The sequence below is a fragment of the Callorhinchus milii genome, unplaced genomic scaffold, assembly GCF_018977255.1.
Source record: "Callorhinchus milii isolate IMCB2004 unplaced genomic scaffold, IMCB_Cmil_1.0 Scaffold4, whole genome shotgun sequence".
In the NCBI taxonomy this organism is placed as follows: domain Eukaryota; kingdom Metazoa; phylum Chordata; class Chondrichthyes; order Chimaeriformes; family Callorhinchidae; genus Callorhinchus; species Callorhinchus milii.
The window spans coordinates 75,744,744-75,762,818 of record NW_024704745.1 but is presented as its reverse complement, the minus strand read 5'-3'; the positions used below and the strand labels follow the sequence as shown (position 1 = coordinate 75,762,818).

General features: G+C 40.1%; 1 protein-coding gene across 3 annotated transcripts in view; it reads left to right on the top strand.

Annotated features, from left to right (window-relative positions):
* The first annotated feature begins 301 nt into the window (after positions 1 to 301).
* Positions 302 to 18,075, top strand: part of fam168a (family with sequence similarity 168 member A) — a 59,262-nt gene continuing 41,488 nt past the window's right edge. For all 3 annotated transcript variants that reach the window (XM_042334684.1, XM_042334683.1, XM_042334682.1), the window contains exon 1: positions 302 to 370. The gene's annotated coding sequence lies outside the window, so the exon portion shown is untranslated. The remainder of the gene's footprint in view (positions 371 to 18,075) is intronic.

The window sequence follows — 18,075 nt, the reverse complement described above, 5'->3', positions numbered from 1 at the left end:
ATTATTATTAAGTGGTTCTGTCTATTATTATTATTATTGCTGTGCAAACGGAGGTTGATTGACACTGCCAGGACGGCGGGGCGGGGCCGAGAGGCGATGCGGGGGCGGGGCTTGAGGGGGGCGGGGCTTAGGGGAGAAGAGGTGGGACTGAGAGGAGAGGTGGTGGTGGTGTGTGTGTGTGGGGGGGAGGGGAGGGGACGTGAGGACGTGTGCGGGGTGACGTAACCATGTGACGCGACTGCGTCTTGTCGCACGCACCGCCCTTCTCCCCTCCCCCCTCCCCCTCGGTTCGAGAAGGAGACGGAGCGGCGTAGAGAGAGAGAGAGAGAGAGACACAGTCGGCGATACCCGCGATTCCTCGGCTTTACTGGTAAGTGGCGCGTTGCCAAACAGCCTCTCTCTCTCTCTCTCCCTCACCCTCCACACACACACACACGCGCGCGCGCGCGCTTTATTTATTCCGAACCTTTAGCCTCAGCTCTGCTTAAACGTGTCGTGCGAAGAAAAGAAAGAAAAACAAGACCCCCCTCCCCTCCCCCCGAGAGAAAGAGGGAGAAAGAAGGTGGCGGCGGTTAGTCAGTCAGTCAGTCAAGTCAAGTCAGTGGGGCGAGAGGGAAAGAAGATGAGGAGATTTCAGCAGCGGACGCGACGTCGTCTCTCTCTCTCTCTCTCTCCTCACTCACTCACACTCACTCACTCACGCAGTGTCGTGTGTTTTATCGTCTTAATAAAATGGACGCTCTGGCGGCCTCCCTCCCTCGGGGAAATTGAGGAGGGAGAGAAAGTGGGAGGAGGAGGAGGGAGAAGTTGTCCCTTTTTTTTAAAAAAATAATGCAGCGGCTCAGCCTGGCCTGCAGGGGGGGGGGGGGGGGGCGTGTGATTATTTATTGTGGGGGGGGTGTGGGTGGGTGTTGGTGTAATGGGGAAAGGCCGAGTCGCAGAGATATAAGTTGTGTTAAGATATCTATATAAGATACTACGCGAGAGATCTATATGTTTGTGGGGTCGGCGGCCGCTGTTTTGGTTTGAAGGGGAGACAGCGAGAGAGAGAGACCGAGAGAGAGAGACCGAGAGAGAGAGAGAGAAAAAAAAAGAGGAGAAAATTGGTTTAAAATGGACGTTTGCTGAGTTTGGTGCAAAGAGTCCGATCTCTTCTCTCTCTCTCTCTCTCCTCCTCCACCACCACCAACCACCACCCACCCACCCCAGGGAGAGCCCTGGGACACCAACCCAACCCAACCCCCTCCTCTTCCTCTCCTGCAAAACACTGGGGTTAAGTTTCGGTCTTGAGTTCTGGCGACGGGGGGTGTTTTTGTCAGTGGTTAAAGAAAAACTTTTTGTTTCAAAACTGGAATGTGTATGATATATATATATATATATTTATATAGGATGTTTTTTGGTGGGGAGGGAAGTTGGGCAAAGCTACTTATTTTTAAATTTAATTTAATCTGTTTATTTGGGGGGGAGGGGGGGGGGGCAATGTTTTTATTTATATATATATATATCATTTTAAAAGAGTCTTTGTATCGAAACAGAAAGTGGATGGAATCGAACTCCTCTTTTGCGATTTAAATAAAACTCTGACCAGACTCGGTCGCCTTTCAAGAGTTCCACAGCACAGTTGTCTCGTAAAAAAATGGTGCTCTCTCTCTCTCTGTGTGTGTGTGTGTTTTATACATATATATATATATAAAAATAAAGTGGACGGTAGTTAGCTCCTGAGATTAAAGAGTTAAAGGCGCGGTTGTATTTACAACAAGTCGGGGAGAAAGTAAGTACTGTGCGTTAAGATAATTAATGCACCGCTGAGGGTAAGGTGCTGTTGTATTAAATGGTTTGGAGGGCTGTGTGCTCCCTCTTCCCCCCCTCACCCCCCCTTTTCCCCCCCTCTGGCAGCGACTGGCTTTCTTTCCTCTCTCTCTCTCTCTCTCTCTCTCGAGTTTGGGAGCCAATAAACAAAATGTACATATCTGAAAATGGACGGGGATTGCGTTTGCTTTTGCTTTGCTTTGCTGCTGCTGCTGCTGTTCTTCCATGTCACGGAGCCCCCGAGACCTGCCTATTTTTAACGAAAATTCCGCTGCAGTGATGTGATCTCTCTCTCTCTTTTTTTTCTCTCTCTCTCTCTCTCTGTGAAGAAACCCAAATAAAGATGACTTATTGCATTTCGAGGGAATGTCGACACTTTTTAAATTCGCTTTCCTCTCTCCCTCTCCCTCCCTCCCTCCCTCCCTCCCCCCCCTCCTCTTATTTAGGAGGAGGTTGCGTTTCGAGTGCTCAAAATGGACGGGTTATGTATGTATGTGTGTGTGTGTGTGTATGTATGGCTGCTGCTTGCAAAATCTGAAAGGCATCCCCCCCCCCCCCAACAAAATTATCCACGGTGTCAACATCAGTGTTGTGCCTTTGAGGCATTTTATTCGTTCGATGGGAAGACCTTTTTTTATGTGCAGACTCGAGATCGAGAATCGTTTCCCGACCGAAAAGGACCGATTTCCATTGCTCTTTCCCGACCGTCTCGTAATGTGAGGCTACACAAAAAAAATTCCTTCAGTTTTGTTTTCCCCATTTTTTTTTGGGGGGGGGGGATGCAGCTGCACTAACTCGGGGGCCAGCGACGGCAGTGTATGTTTTAGGTTTCTGTTGGAATCGGAATAGTTGAGGTTTATTTCTCCCGAGTGAATTATTTGCTGTTTACTCTCTTAACTGTGAATTGGATTATTTTTAAAATCTCGTTGCTCAGGAGGTTGAGGTTTTTTTTCCTAATTTGATTTTTATGTGCTGGGGTACTGGTGTATGTCCATGTTGAAAGGCATCAATGTACATGCTACATGGCTGCTCGGATTGGCACCTTCATTGTGCAGTTTTCTTCTGCTATTGTGGAGTACGTCCCTATATTTTGATGCTGCATTTTGATTTTGTATACCGAAAGGTATTGAGTTCAGCACCGGTAGGTTTTTTTTTGTTTAAATGTGCTATTTAATTTTTTTTAAAGTACAGATCCATTGGAATCAAGCTCATAGGATGCCATTTGCCAAATCCTTTTTTGTCTGTGGTGATTTTTGTGGCATGTTGCAGTGTCAGAGGTTACAGTAAAATGCTAGTTTTCACACCTGTTCTGGTTTTGTATACCCCCCCATCTATTGTTAATTGCAAACTGCTTACTCACTGTGGCATGTCAGCCTTTTATTAGAAAGGAAGGTGAGAGAAGCACATTGTATAGAACAGATAGTTGGAATGCATTCAGGTAGAACCTGCATATATTTTTATATTGCCTTTTTGACTATTAGTATTCCACGTTATTATTAGTGAGACCTGTTTTGTGTAATTGGTAGTTGTATTTTGTAAGATTTCAATTGAAACTAAATGAACTAATACCTCTAACTGTTTAATCGCATTGAATTGTTCACATGGTTTCTGCCTTTTTGCGACTAGAGAATTCTGCTTATCATTTGGGCTTTGTTTTGGAATGGAAGTTAGAATGCATACGGAACTGGTGTGGTGCAGTGCCATGTCGCACCTCTAGAATCCTAGATACTGTATTTAGTATGTGTTTGCACCCCTGGAGTGAAATCACTTGGAATATCATTGACGTTCCAGACATTGGTTTCCATTTCTTTCATAACTATCCAATTCACATCCTGAATCACAATTCAGTTGTGGGTTCAATTTGTAATGGAGTTTGCTTAATAATATTGCTATCATATACATTCAAACCTCCAGCAACATTGCAAATATTTTTTTATTCTATTTAAGCCTTGTGTGGCACCGGTGGTTGGACTCTTGTCCCTGAGTCAGTGGAAGGTTGTGGGTTCAAGCTCCACTTTGGGACTTTGAGCTCATGGTCTAAGCTAACACTCCAGTCCTTTGGTTGGTGGCGCTGCATTGTTCGGGTGAGACATTAAACTGAGGTCCAATCTGCCTGTCCAAGTGGACATTAAAGATACCGTGGCACTGCTCCAAAAAGAGAGGGGAATTTGTCTCAGGGTCCTGGCAAATAAACCCTCAGATGAAATTGATTATTCTTTTCATTTGGGACATTGCTGTATGACAATTGGCTACCAAATTTGCCTACAAAATAGTCACTATACTCTACAGTAGAACCATATGAAGCGCTTTAAAGCACACCGGGACACTACCCTGCATGAAGGGCTCTATATAAATGCAAGTTGTTGTTGTTTAAAACGTTTTGATGTTGTAATAAGGCACTGTGTCGCCTGCAAGGATTCTTATTGCAATATAGCCCTTTGTTCCATGTTCAGAATACAATCGAACAATTCATATTTTCTTTTATAAACAGATGTGCAATAATGCAGTCATGTCATTACTTGGTTACCTTTTATTTAACTATTGCATCTTTCCTAACCTTAAAATTGACACTGGACATGAAACCTTGTTCACTTGTCCAAGCACCACTATGAAAGTAAACTTCAAAGTGCTTAAGTAATATCTGCCCACAACAGTAATTACCATTTTATCCTTTCAAATTTTCTTATCCGTTCCTTGATTGTTTTATAGGAGATAGAAATGTCAAATTAAGTGGATGGCTCAAATTCAAATTACATTCCAATTTGAGGATTTCTCTTGAGTAAAAATTTTCATGGGGAAAGAAATTAAACAATACTGGTGTTTCACCTTATTGAGTGAATGGAATAGATGCTGTTTCAAATACTTAGCTAATTAGTTGATGCCATTAGAACTTCACTTGCAGTACCTATACTTTTTGGAGTCAGGAGCACAGTTTAGCATTCTATAGACCTTTTAGTATTCAATTTTAGGTCTGCAAACTGCAGGTTATTAGTGTTGCTTGAAAGCAGCTACCATACAGTTGGGCCTAGATACCTAATAACTAAAATTAACTTATGGTCACCACTTTGTTTTATGGCTAAATGATATTGATGTTTTGGTTCTCTGGAATTAGAATATAGATTATAGTTATTTTAGAATTGGTTAAGGAAGCTTCTCTAACAGTAATGTCTAACTGAAATTTATAACCATTGTTGAAATTAATTTGCTGTGTGTATTCAGAAATTCAAATTGGATCATCCTTCTGGCTTAATGTTGGAATAATGCTTTGCCATAGTGTTATCTTTGCAGAGGATGGATGGTCAGTAAAATGGTTGTCAGAATTATATCTGGACTCATTGCATTGTATATTCTCTGGGGCAAATAACATCCTAGTATGGATAACTAGAAAATACTAGTTTTGATATTGGCTATGGCTAATTTATTGGGAGTTTTGTAACTGAACAAAGCTATAAACTTTAGTCTTAAGAAATGGATCATTCTTTAACGTATTGCATCCAAGAATAAAATTACTGTAGTTTGATAGTATTATGACTTAACTACGTCTGTCAAATGATTTAAATATTTCCTAACCAAGAGGCCAGGCTGATTTTAGTCAGTGCCAATGCTGCTCTGTAAACTGGTTGCTGAAAGGTATGCGATTTGAAAATTTCACATTGCTGATGTGGTTTGCCAGATTAATATTAGCATTATAATGCCCTACTAGATACTATGATTGATTTCTTGGGATAGTGGCCATTCTAATAGATATTGCTAATCATACCAAGAGGTACTTATTAAACCATTTATACTTTGCCTGCACAATAGATCTTGGGCTTTCACCTAGATTTTTCAATTTAAAAAAATGATTAAATTTACTTGTGGCCATTTATTAATCAAATACACAAAGCTCAGATGTTTTGGAAAGTGATCTGGATGCACTTACAGAATTTTTAAAGTAAATGAATTTAAGAATTATATATGTGCCCCCAGAAAGATTGAGCATTTTTAATAGCACTTAGAGAACATTGTTCTCCAAGCACTTCGTAGTTACTATCAAGTTCTGACTTTGTGAAGGAGAACGTGGCACTATTTTGTAGCTGCCATGTGGATATTACAACACGAGGTAGACAACAACAACTTGCATTTATAATACAGGATAAAGTTTCAGAGCGCATGTACGTGTAGCTCTACAGAGGTGGGGCAGCATTTGTATGACATCTAGGTATTGCCTTTGGCAAAAGAGGTCCTGGATAGTTGGATAGTTCTGCCCCTTCACCCTCCTTTGAGGCCGGTGGGAAACCAGATGTTTGCAGTTGATAGAGATATCCCACGGGATCTAACCTTTTACGCAGGTGGGCCCTTGTTGTAGTTGTATTGGCTGGATCGGGGATGCTGGTGTGTTTCCATTGTGGAAATCGAGTGTGTAGTGAGTCAATATTTGAGACCAGAATTTGTGTTGAGATGAATAAAGCTGCCTTTCACTAAAATGGCTCGGTCAATTACAGATTTTGGCTCTATTCAGGAGTCGGTTGAAGACAGACCGTCCTTAAACACTGTACAGTCCAAACTGATGATGCTGGTGTTGGTCTGTTGATTCCACTGACTTGCAAACCAAAAAGGCATTTCATACAAGTATGAACTTGAGCCAAACTGACTGCACTATTCTGGTTACCCCTCTTCTCCCCCCCCCCCCCCAGGATGGAGTGAACTCTGTGGAAGGTTGAGTCAGATGGATGTCCTCTACTCTTCAACTGGGTCGAAGGTGAAAGATCCAACACACTTAAGAGGCACCTATGTGCAGACTTTTGTTCAAAAGTTTGATTCAAGAGTGTATGGAAGCTTGCATTCTTGATGAGCTTGACTGTGTTGGTTGTGAGCTTAGGTGCTATGTGTGCTCAAATGGACGCTGCTTTGGCCAAGGTACTCAACCGGCCTCAGCAGTCTCTTCGTCAAGGAAGTGTAAGGGCTACTCTCTCAAAGACTTGGTTTCTCCTTTGCTATCTGGAATGCCAATTTCTTGGGCTGTAAGAATTTGAGATCGGAATAGATTTATACTTTGGTGTCCAGGAAATGTATGGAATGGTGTATGATCATTGTCTGTGTTTTCATGGGTACTGAATAGTTGAAGAGGCTAAGGGCCAGATACAAGTGGGTCATGTGGCATTGCTACGATTATATATCAGGACCTACTGGCAGTTGAAGTGTGCTTAGCTAACCTTGTCTGGGCAAAGATACATTAGCCAGAAAATGAGGGTAAACTTCGGGAGTTTTATTTTTTTTTAAAAGTCAATCAGGCATTTGACATGTGCAGAAGCTCATCACCATCCTTAGAGTAGCCAACCATATATAATAAATTCCATGCCACCTACACTTGGAAAATTGCATCTGGAATAGTATATGCATTCACTCCCTGGAAACAGTACTCTCCTTAATAGGTAAATAGGGTGTGTCTCTGGGATGAGGTGCCATTCCATTCCAAACCCAGGGAAATGTGTATGTGGCATTTGTGGAATGGTTTGGATACTCTTAAGCATAGTGATGAGTTTCTGCATGTGTCAGACGTACAGTTGACAGCTATGTTTTTGCAGTCTACAAAGTCGTGATGTGAGAGACCAATTGATCTGGAGGATTCTTGCTCAGGACATGGGAGAAACTTCCTTTACTTTTTGAATAATCTTGGGATTTTTAACGTCCTTCTGAATAGGCAAATGACCTCGGCTTAATGTATCATCCGAAAGACCTCACCTCTGACAATACTACATTCACCCAATACTGCACTGAATATTCTAGTACTGCGCTAAATCATAGAATTACACAGCACAGAGGGAGGCCATTCGGCCCATCGTGTCTGTGCCGGCTCTTTGAAAAGAGCTATCCAATTCGATCCCACTCCCCCGCTCTCTCCCCATAGCGCTGCAAATTTGCCCTCCCCAAATAATTATCCAGAGGTTCAGATTAGACTATTAGCTCCAACACTGATGTGAGGCTTAATTTACTGACACAGAAGCAAGATTGTAATTTTCATTTTTTGTTTATATATCGAAATTGAATATTATGTCTAGTTTTGGTCTCTCCACCTTATGAAGGATGTTGGCCCCATAGAGAAGACACATAGGAAATTTACTATGTTGACTTCAAAATGAATGGTTTTACTTATGAGGGGAGACTAGAAGAACTATTTTTATCATAACAGAGATGGTTAGGATTAGGTACTGAAGGCATTTAAAATTTTGAGGGGTTTGATAATCGTTAGGTAGAATTTTTTATTTCCACTAGTCAGTACGTTAGTGACAAGAGGGCATGAATTTAAGATGATTAGCAAGAAATCAAGGTGAAGACTAGGAAAAGAACATTTTCTTACGGAGGTAAGATGTGGAATGCTCTGCCAGTTAAGCGGTTGAGGAAGGATCTATATTAATTTTCAACAACAACAACTTGCAATTATATAGTGCCCTCCATGCAGGATAGAGTCTCAGAGCTCTTAACAGTGGTGGAGCCTGACTTTCAAGAGCGAACTAGATAAAATTGAGAATAATTTGGAGAGAGAGCAGGATAGAATTACTTTCAAAGAGCCAGCGATGGTTGAATGGTTGCATTATAAATTTCTTTGCTTCTATTAAGCTAGTTTATTTGGTCTGTTCAATTGCATTTTTTGTAAAAATGCACCTGATTTAGAGGAATCAAAATAAGTTTTTAAAAAAAACATAGTCTAGGATTGGCTTATCATATAGAAATAATAATCCTTGCATTTGATGTAGCATCTTATGTCTTCCAGATGTCTCAAAGCGCTTCACAAAATATATTGTAAAGTGAATTGACTGTATCTTTTGTCTTTGTGCATATTGGCAAAAGCCTAACCAATACAGTACGCTCAGTGTACACGGATTAACTGTAAGGGAGAAGACCTGACCATGAGTGAGCATGGGTTGGTTTCATTTCAGGGATCCACTGATTGTACTGCAATAGCAGTCAAAGAATTCTTATTCCTTTGTTTTCTTAACTATTTCCCCCCAAACTGAGCTGAATCAAAAGTGTTTATATTGTGCAAAGTTCCATTTCATCAGGAATTCACGGATCAGTTTATCTATGCATAAACTCTATTCGTATTGCAATGAGATCACTCAAATCTAAATGGAAAGAAATTGTAAGTTTACACTTAATTTAGAGATAATGGGTTTCTTTCAAATGTGGTTGGATTGAAGTGATATGAACACTACGTATTGATTTATGATGAATTGATAATATTGAAATGAAAGGGTGAATAGGTTTTATGAAACCCGTATGGACTTTTGTTTCAAGTGAACTTTTATAAAATAAATTTGTTATACATCACTTGCAATTTCTGCACAGAAATATCTAGCAGCTATTTGATCCACACTTTGTTGACAATTGTAATTTAACGGTGTGTAAGGTTTACATAAAATTTTACAGAATTTGTGCAGTCTATATACGACCAATCCTGTTTTAATGCCCTTCAATATAGTGCTGCCTTGGCTATAAAGTGGGTAGGTAATGGATTACAACATTCTAAAGGCAAAGCATGAAAATCCTGTTACTGTGAGAAATCACAACCTATCCAGTCATGTTACTCATGACATTAAGGGCCGAGAAACATTGAGAGGCAGCACCTGTTTTGTACTCGTAATGTGGGTTGAAATGTTCTAGATCCAAACCACTGCATTGACTGGGGTTCTCCTATGTATAATTGGGCTGAAAATAACGCGATTTGCCAATATACTTCACGAAAATATTGGCATTCCAGTTAAGTATTCAAATATTGTTTTTAATAGATGAATGAGTGTCAGAGGAAAAGTGCTACAGGATGTTCTGAAAGCTAGGTACTTGCATTTTTTATTAAAGGAAATTTATGGTGAAATCAATGTAAATAAATAATAATACTTGCGTTGAATATAACGCCTTTGAGATGTCTCGTTGTTCTTTGGTAAACAAGGCCTGATGTTAGATATGAATCAAAAGTTCCTTCCTTTGGTGCTTTTCCAACCAAAAGCTTTTGTTTGTGTCTTGCTCCCTCGCCATCTTCAAGACCCTCCTCTTCGACCGTGCTTTCGATCTCCCTGCATCCCCCCTGCCCTCCACCTCCCCCCACCCCGAACCCCTGCTCGGGTCCATAACTCTGTCTGTCCAGCGCCTTGGGATGTCCTCCCGATGTGAAAGGCGCTATGCAAATGTAATTTTGCTGTTGTTGTGTAAGGCCATGAAGGCATTTGAAGTGAGGATGAGAATTTAAAGTCTATCTCCTTGAGGTTGGGGAACCAGTGGAACTGGTTTAAAGTTTTCACTTGTGAACCTATGTAAGATAATCAATTGCCTTGCTTAGTGCACAATTAACCCATTGTATTAAAGAAAAGTGAAGAATTACTCAGAAGCAAAATGAACGAGAACATGTATGAAAATCGTATGACAGTCAATGCTTCTTCAGAGAGGTAGATATTGCCTGACATTCGTTTGAGAAAATTTCAGTCAAAAATTCACAGTGAGAAGCCATATTATGTAATGCACCTAGATCTTGAATCAATTGGTAGCACTATTGCCTTTGAGTCCGAAGATTGTGGGTTCAAGCCCCTGTTGGGACTTGGAATTCGTATAGCGTATGCTGACGTTCCATTGCAGTGCTGTGGCTGTCCTTTGGATGAGATGTTAAACTGAGGTCTCATCTGCTAGAGCAGGTGGTCATAAAAGATCCCTATAATAATAATAATAATAATAATCCTTGCATTTGATATAGCGCTTTTCACGTCGGGAGGACGTCCCAAAGCGCTTCACAGAACACACTGTAAAGTGAATTGACTGTATATTTGTGGGCGAACGCGGCAGCCAATTGCGCACAGCAATGTCCCACAAACAGTCGTAGATTGAAAATGACCAATTTATTATTGTTTTTGTTTTTTGGAGGGATTATTATTAGGCGCGTGGAGTAAGGAAACTTGCCCAAGGTTTCGCCCTCTGCCTGGAATTGAACTCAGGTCTCTCGCTTGCAAAGCGAGTGCTCTAACCACTGAGCTACAGGACTCCCTAGGCACTATTCAAAAGGAGCAGGGAGTTTCTCCAGCTGTTTTGGCTAACAGTCCCCAACATAAGATTATTCATTTGATAGCTGATTTGGGGACATTGCTGCATTCACCCATAAAATGCTTCTGAGAATGCAGCATGCTCCCAGCACTGCATCAGAGTCACCCAAAACTGAGTTCAAAAACCCAACGTGGGACTTGAGCTCATAGCTTTCTGATTCTTGCATTTGATATAGTGCCTTATCACGTCGGAAGGATGTCTTGTAAGTGCTTCACAGTATTTACTATGAAATGGAGTGACTGGATATTTGTAGGTAAACGCAGCAGCACAATTGCACACAGCAATGTCCCACAAACAGCCATGGAGTGAGTGACCAATTTTATTTGGGGGGCTTGTTGGGCAGGACACTGGGAGAAACTCCCTTCTCTTTTTGAATAGTGTCAAGGATCTTTAACATCTACCTGAATAAGCAGATGGGACCTCGGTTTAAAATCTCATCCGAAGGACGGCACCTGGAACAAGGGAACATCCTCCCAGTGCTACATTAGAGTGTCATCTTAGACAATGTGATTCCAAATCCCCATGAGGGATTTGAACCTAGAACCTTCTGACTCTCCGGCGAGAATGTTACCGCTGAGCCAAGCTGTTACCAACTGAACCAGGCTGACATTGAGTAATAAAGTGAACAGCATCCTGGGTTGATTGCCAAGTCGATTTTAGCAACCATACTTCAACAGTGAGATGACATGGAGTGCTCATTGCTGTATCATTTTCAAATGCTTTAAGATTTCCTCCTGACGTGAAACAATCCTTTATTTTCATTCAGCTGGGTGAGTGTTTGGTGCATGTGAAAACTCATCACAGTGCTTAGGAGTATTCAAACCATGCATATAATCTGCACATCAAAATTCCCGCATAAAAGATTCTATATTAATGTAAATTGCATTACATTTTGTTTAGGTCAGCCATGTGGAAACCCATCTTCATATTTTAGAGTACTTAAACCAAACCACTGAGAATTCCAGGTATGTAGGGTCCTTCAATCCTTTGTCTGGCATGGAGTGCACCCTATCTCCCTTAAGGGATGAATCCTGTTCACCTAACCCTGCATCATAATGGGGTGACCCAGGCGTAAAGGCAGAACAGCTAGCTAGGCTGAATCTTAGGGTGTAAGGGGAAAACTATGAGAAATATCTAGGTAAGATGGGCGTCATCAGTTTTGAACTTCAATGCATTTATAATTTAAAATCGGTGGGGAAAAAAATCTAATTATATGCAGCTTTTCATGTCGGGAGGATGTCCTAAGTCGCTGGACAGTGAAAGTTTTGCACTCGAGCTGGGGGCTGGACGAGGGGTGAAGGTGGGAGTATGACTAAAGGCACGGTCAAAGAGGAAGGTCTCCAAACCAGCTTTGAAGAAGGTGAGGGAGGGGAGGGGGTGAGGTGAAAGGCTTAAGGCCCGACTGACGATGGTAGAGTGGGCAGGGCAGCATGGAGTAGGCCTGTGCCGGCTGAGTGGAGGGAGTGGACATGTTGGTAAACCGGGAATAATGCTTTTAGATTCACTGAGGCAAAAAGTCGGGAGAACATCTGAGCTTCTGGGTAATGTTTAAGTAAAAATAACGTTAGAAAATTTGGTGTCCCATCTATAGAAACAGATCAGTATCAAAACAATTGAAATCACTCCAAGAATCTGCTTGATAGTGATTCTTCAGTATTCTTTGCAGGAGAAACTACAAGCATAACTTTTTGTTATCGTCATAAACTGACGTTGCCACTCCTGTTGTATCCTGATCTATTTATAATCATATTCTGTCAGTGTGCAAACCTTCAAGTTGCTGGTTTTATTTAACATGCTACAACTAGATATCAGGAGGAGGTCCTTCAGCCTTTGCTGGTACCAGATTATTCCTCCCCCTTTGGCTTTCTCTCTCAACCTTTCTATCTCTGACTAACCTTACACAATAGTAAATATGAACAACTTTCGTGTTACTGGTAACTGGATCTAATAACCATTCGTGCCAAAAATTGCATTCCAAGGAATCACGTGCCCGACTGAATTCCTTTTCTGGTATTTCGCAACCCAGTTTTCACTTCTCAGAGCCAAATGTGGATAAATGGAAATGCTGATACTTGGTGTGCAGATAACAGTTCGAGTTTGGAAAAACATTCCAATTCCTTTTCTCTGAAAAATTGAGAATGACTAACTGGAATGAATGGGAGAAAACTGAAAGTATTTGGGATTGAAACGATGAAGGGTACAAGAATTCCTGGGTTGCATTCAATAGCTGGAACCCTGGCTGACTGTTTCTAGGTGGTCTCTAACCAGCAGCTAAACATTGAATCAATAAGGTATGGTGAGAAGTGTGTGTGTTTACAGGTATGGCTTGGGAGAATTATTGGTTTATTCATAGGGATGTATTTTTATCGTTTGGAACAGATTGGGTTGACAGAAATGTTTATTATACTGTGTTTTGTACCAACCTGTGTCTTTTTATAGTTAAGCAAGCAACATGTTTTTTTTAATAAATGTTTCATTATCTTGTCTGCCACCAAGTATAGGCTGAAAAATATTGAAAGTAGTGAGGGTTTCATTGGACAACTTATGGTAAGAATATTAATTTTACGTAAGTATTTAAGAAACAATATATTAAATTGGGAAAATTTTAGAAAGTATCAAATAACTAGTTGGAGAGGAGCCTTTTGATTTTCTTTGTACCTTTGCCTGAGTGAGGCTAGTGACATTTCTTTAATCAGCTGCTTTAAAGAGATGCTTTGAAGTACAAAATTATTTCCTTTTAGTTTCTCTTGAGCTCTTCATGATTGTAGTCAGCAGCTCTGTGTGTAGGATGTCACTGGTATAAACTGTCTTGTCACTCTCTGGCATATGGTATAGGTATAGTGCTGCATCACCTATAATTGGATTCCTTCAATTAAGGCATAAAACTGAAGGAATGAAATTCTGGTGCACTGTCTCCTTTGAGTCCAGTTTAGCTTGGTCTACAGGTCTTTTGTGTAAAATCATTTCACACTTTTATCGCTGTTCAGATATTTAAATAAAGACCCCCATTTGCCCATTTGTTTTCATCCCGGTCTGGCCAACAATTCTCCAAATAAAATTGGTCACATCTCTCAAGGGTCACATCTCTCAAGGGACAATGTGCATTCCTTCCAGATGCATGAAGCTTTCCAGGTATAGGTGGCATACATATGTTTGTCATTAACGACTGGAACTAATTAATGATGAACAGGTTGTTGGGAAGCATGGCAGGACGGACATTTGACTCACTTTAAAAAAAGCTAGATGATAGGGTAGATATTCTGAAAGGATGAGATTAAATGGGTTGAAGGGCCTTCATCCAAACCAATCTTGTGAAATTCTTAAGCATGATAGTGGGAAGGTGCTATACAAATATAATTTTGTTGTTGATCTATTGATAATGAGCTATACTTTGAGGCGTACAACTTGTAGTCTGTTTCATATTCACTACTAGTGCTCCTATCCTCATTAATGTCTTTATTTTGCTTCCGGTTAGCTATGGCTCTTCAATTTCCTCTATTTTCTTTCTCGTCTGCTGATTTATATTTTGCATTGTTGTTGACTTGTGTTAGTTACAATTAAAACACATTGCCTCATTGCTTTGTGTGCCTGGCTTGTATTCAACTATAACTGAAAAGGCTTACCCTGCAGGCACCCTTTTTTGATATAATTATCACTCCTTTATCACTTGCAGTAGTTATAGTAATTTTTTTTAAACTTAATCAGCACCTTGGGACATCCTCCTGACATGAAAGGGGCTACACCAATGTAATTTGTTGTTGTTAATGGCAATAACTCAATGTTATTGTACAGATCTGTTATTCGTGTAATATGTACTGGGTTATTTATTCAAGCATACAGATTTAAACAGTGTAAAATAATATTTCTTGGTGGGATTAAGAAATAATGTTCAGTGGGTCTTTAGAATGTGGTTATATTTCCATTTCAGGTGTGTTAATATCTTGAGATATTGGCTAAACAACTTTACCAGATGCTAAATGATTTTACATTTTATTTGAATTAAACTTTTTCTAGTAACAGACTAGGTCCTCTAAACTAATGTTGTGTACTGATTCAGCAATAGAAAGCTTTATTTAAATGATTTAAATGTCCTGAAGACTTGTGTGAGTTTTTGAAGTCCAAACCAGGGTAAGCTAACAAAAAAGTATGTTTGTTGTGTTTGCTCAGCAGCTGGGTGCAATGCTGTGACATCCCCATTACAGTGGCACCCCTGCTGTAGCTACATGAATTCTGCAGTTTATTGCCTTTTGATTCTATTGGTATGAAGCGCCACTGTCCCCACAAGATGCTTATTACCTGCAAGATAGCTCTGGTGTAATAGCTCTGGTGCAATTATGAATGATTGCTTTATTTGTCATATTGAGCCAGGATAGATGGTCTAAATTGCCTTTAGTTGCCAGTAATTGAAGCGATATGACAACCATTTAGTATTCAGTCTGGCGGCAGAATGGTAAAATCAGATGATGCAAAAAAATCCTGGAGATTGCTTTGTGCTGCATATTCCAGATAATGTATTATTATCTGAAAATTCTGACTTTAGACAATATGTTGAAGTTCTGACATTAGAGTATGATGTATGATGTCAATCAGATTGGATCTTTACATATGTATGTTTTGTTTTCAATGGGATAAATAGCTTTGTCCTTACACAGTTTGTACCTATATAGCACCTTTTGTGAAGGAAAAATGTCTTGAAGGACCTTACATCACTGACTAAGGAGGAAAAAAGAACAAATTTGACAAAAGACATGGACAGTGAGGACTTATTGGAATATTTTTAGCGTAGCCTGAAGGTTTTGAAGGCTCGGGAGAAGTGCACTGGGAATTCCAGAGTGGGGGGAATATAATTGCTGAATGCTTGGCCAGTGATGTACACAGAGAGTGAAGTGAGCAGCAGGCTTAAGCTTGATTGTTGAATATGGGTAGGAGAATGGGATAGAAGGGGTAGCAGAGGTAACGGCTGCCAAGATTGTTAAGCGATTTGAAGATCGAATGAGAATCTTGAAGTTAATCAATTCACGATTGTGTGGAAGGTAGGGTGACCATATTGCAGAAGAAAACCGTGGAGGATTGTGGATGGGAAGGTGCAGATGAACGTGGAGTTTGAACTTATGCAGGATAGGCCTAGGGTGTTCAGCAAGAAGAGAATTAGATAAGCCTAGCTTCGGGGTGATTAAAGCAGCAATGAGGATTTGGGCTACAGACTGTTTTCTGGGATTTCCTAAATCCAGGGCTTTTAGATTAGGTCTCTGATAACTCTCTGTACTATTCTATACGTGAAAATTGATGTACTTGAGGGTAAATTGTAATTCTCTCATACCACAGCCTAACTGTTAAAACTGCAGGCCTCAGGGCACTGTCAATAATCCATTCTCTTCTAATATCTTCATGTTTCATGTCGCAATTCATTCAGCTGTCTTTGGTAGAATTACCGTACACTTAATCTGAAATTTTAGTTTGATTCTTAGTCTACCAAATTTTTCATGAACTTGACAATCAGTCTTATGTCTGTTCAATGATTGCAGGCATAGCTGCAAACATGGGTCAATCTGCCTGTTTAGGTAGAGGTTAAACATCCCATTGCACTATTCAAAAAGAGATGGGAGCTTTTCTTGTCCTGACCAACAGTACCCTAAATAAAATTGGCCGTTCCCTTTATGGCTGTTTGTGGGAATATGGCTGATCAGAATTATTATGGAATCTGTGGCATTATTAGTTATGCTTTGACGGGAGTCGTTGGAGGCAAACAGTTTGTTCATTAGACTTGTGTGATTTAGGAATTAAAACTTGTTGTCTAAGTGCATGGAAATCAAATGTTTTTAATTTAAAAGTGACAGTTTTTAAGAAAGAATTCTACTAAAATTCAAAATAACTTGGCATTTGATTGTGTCTAATATTGCTGTCAACTATAGAGAGTATTGATGTCAAACACAACAGCAAAAGCAGGCCCACAAACAGCTTTGAGATGCCTGATCAATTTATCCACAGAATTGTTGGCTGGATGGCTGAAATAAACTACTTTTTTGGATGGTGTCGTGTCTGTCCACCTGAGGACAGGTAGATGGGATGTCAGTTTAATGTACTTTCTGAAGTACAGCACTTGTGACAATGCAATACTCACCTCATGCTTGAGTGTCGAACTGAACTGGGCCTGGGTTTCAATTCCTGAACGTAGAAGCTTGAGCCCTTGTGCGGCATAAACTTGTTTTATGGATGCAAAGTCTCACAGTTTTAAACTTATGTTTACTTTTGGTATGTTTTAGTACGTTTTAAAGATTTTGACATCACCGCATAAAATTTACAATCACATCAGCATAGTTTTAGAAAGCTAAGAGTGTACTCAAGGAAACAAAATTTTACGTGTGAAATATATTTTCTATCAAGTTTGTAAATAATGTTCTGCCTTTAGGGGCACACTTGGACAAATCTGGATTCACGCTTTTCTTATTTCTAAAGAATTTTTTCCTTTAATGCGATGCACAGAAATGGTTCCTCACACTATCTTATTACCGCACTTATTATAAATCAGATGGAGCATTTTATAAACTGCAAAAATGCTGCTGTAATTTTTTACGTTTTCAAAAGACCTCATAAAATGTAGAGGAAAATCTTGTCCTTTTGGTACTATTGCTATTAGGGTAGCTTGACAGAAAATATAAAATGTCTGGCATTGTGCCAAGAGGCAAAAGGGCATTTTCAGAATAGGGATCTCCAGCCAATTAAGTGTTTACAATTACATCCATCAAATTAATGGGTAAATCCTTACATTACTTAGCAATGTATACATAAATTTAGCCTCTATTGGTGTCTGATACTTAAAGAAAAATGAAAGACTCGAGGGAGGAGCAATTTGGTTCAAAGTACTCACATGGTATTGAGGCATTCTGCTGAATCTTGAGAACCTCACCTCCCCTGCTTGCTGCTCCACTGACTCTGGGCAGGAGCCAAAACAGCTATATTGTTTTGCGTGGCCAATCTGAAGGTACATTGCAATGCTTAGTACTGGTTAATGCATAATAATACTACTTGTAAAACATTGCTGGCAAGCTAGCTTCTGACTTAATTAAATTCGAGACATGTGTGCTAGGTACTTGTAGATATTAAATCCTAGTTTCTTTATGATGTATGCTTTACTGTACTTCACATATGCTACAGTTGAGGTAAAGTCATTGCATGTATAAATTTCTCAGTCTTTAT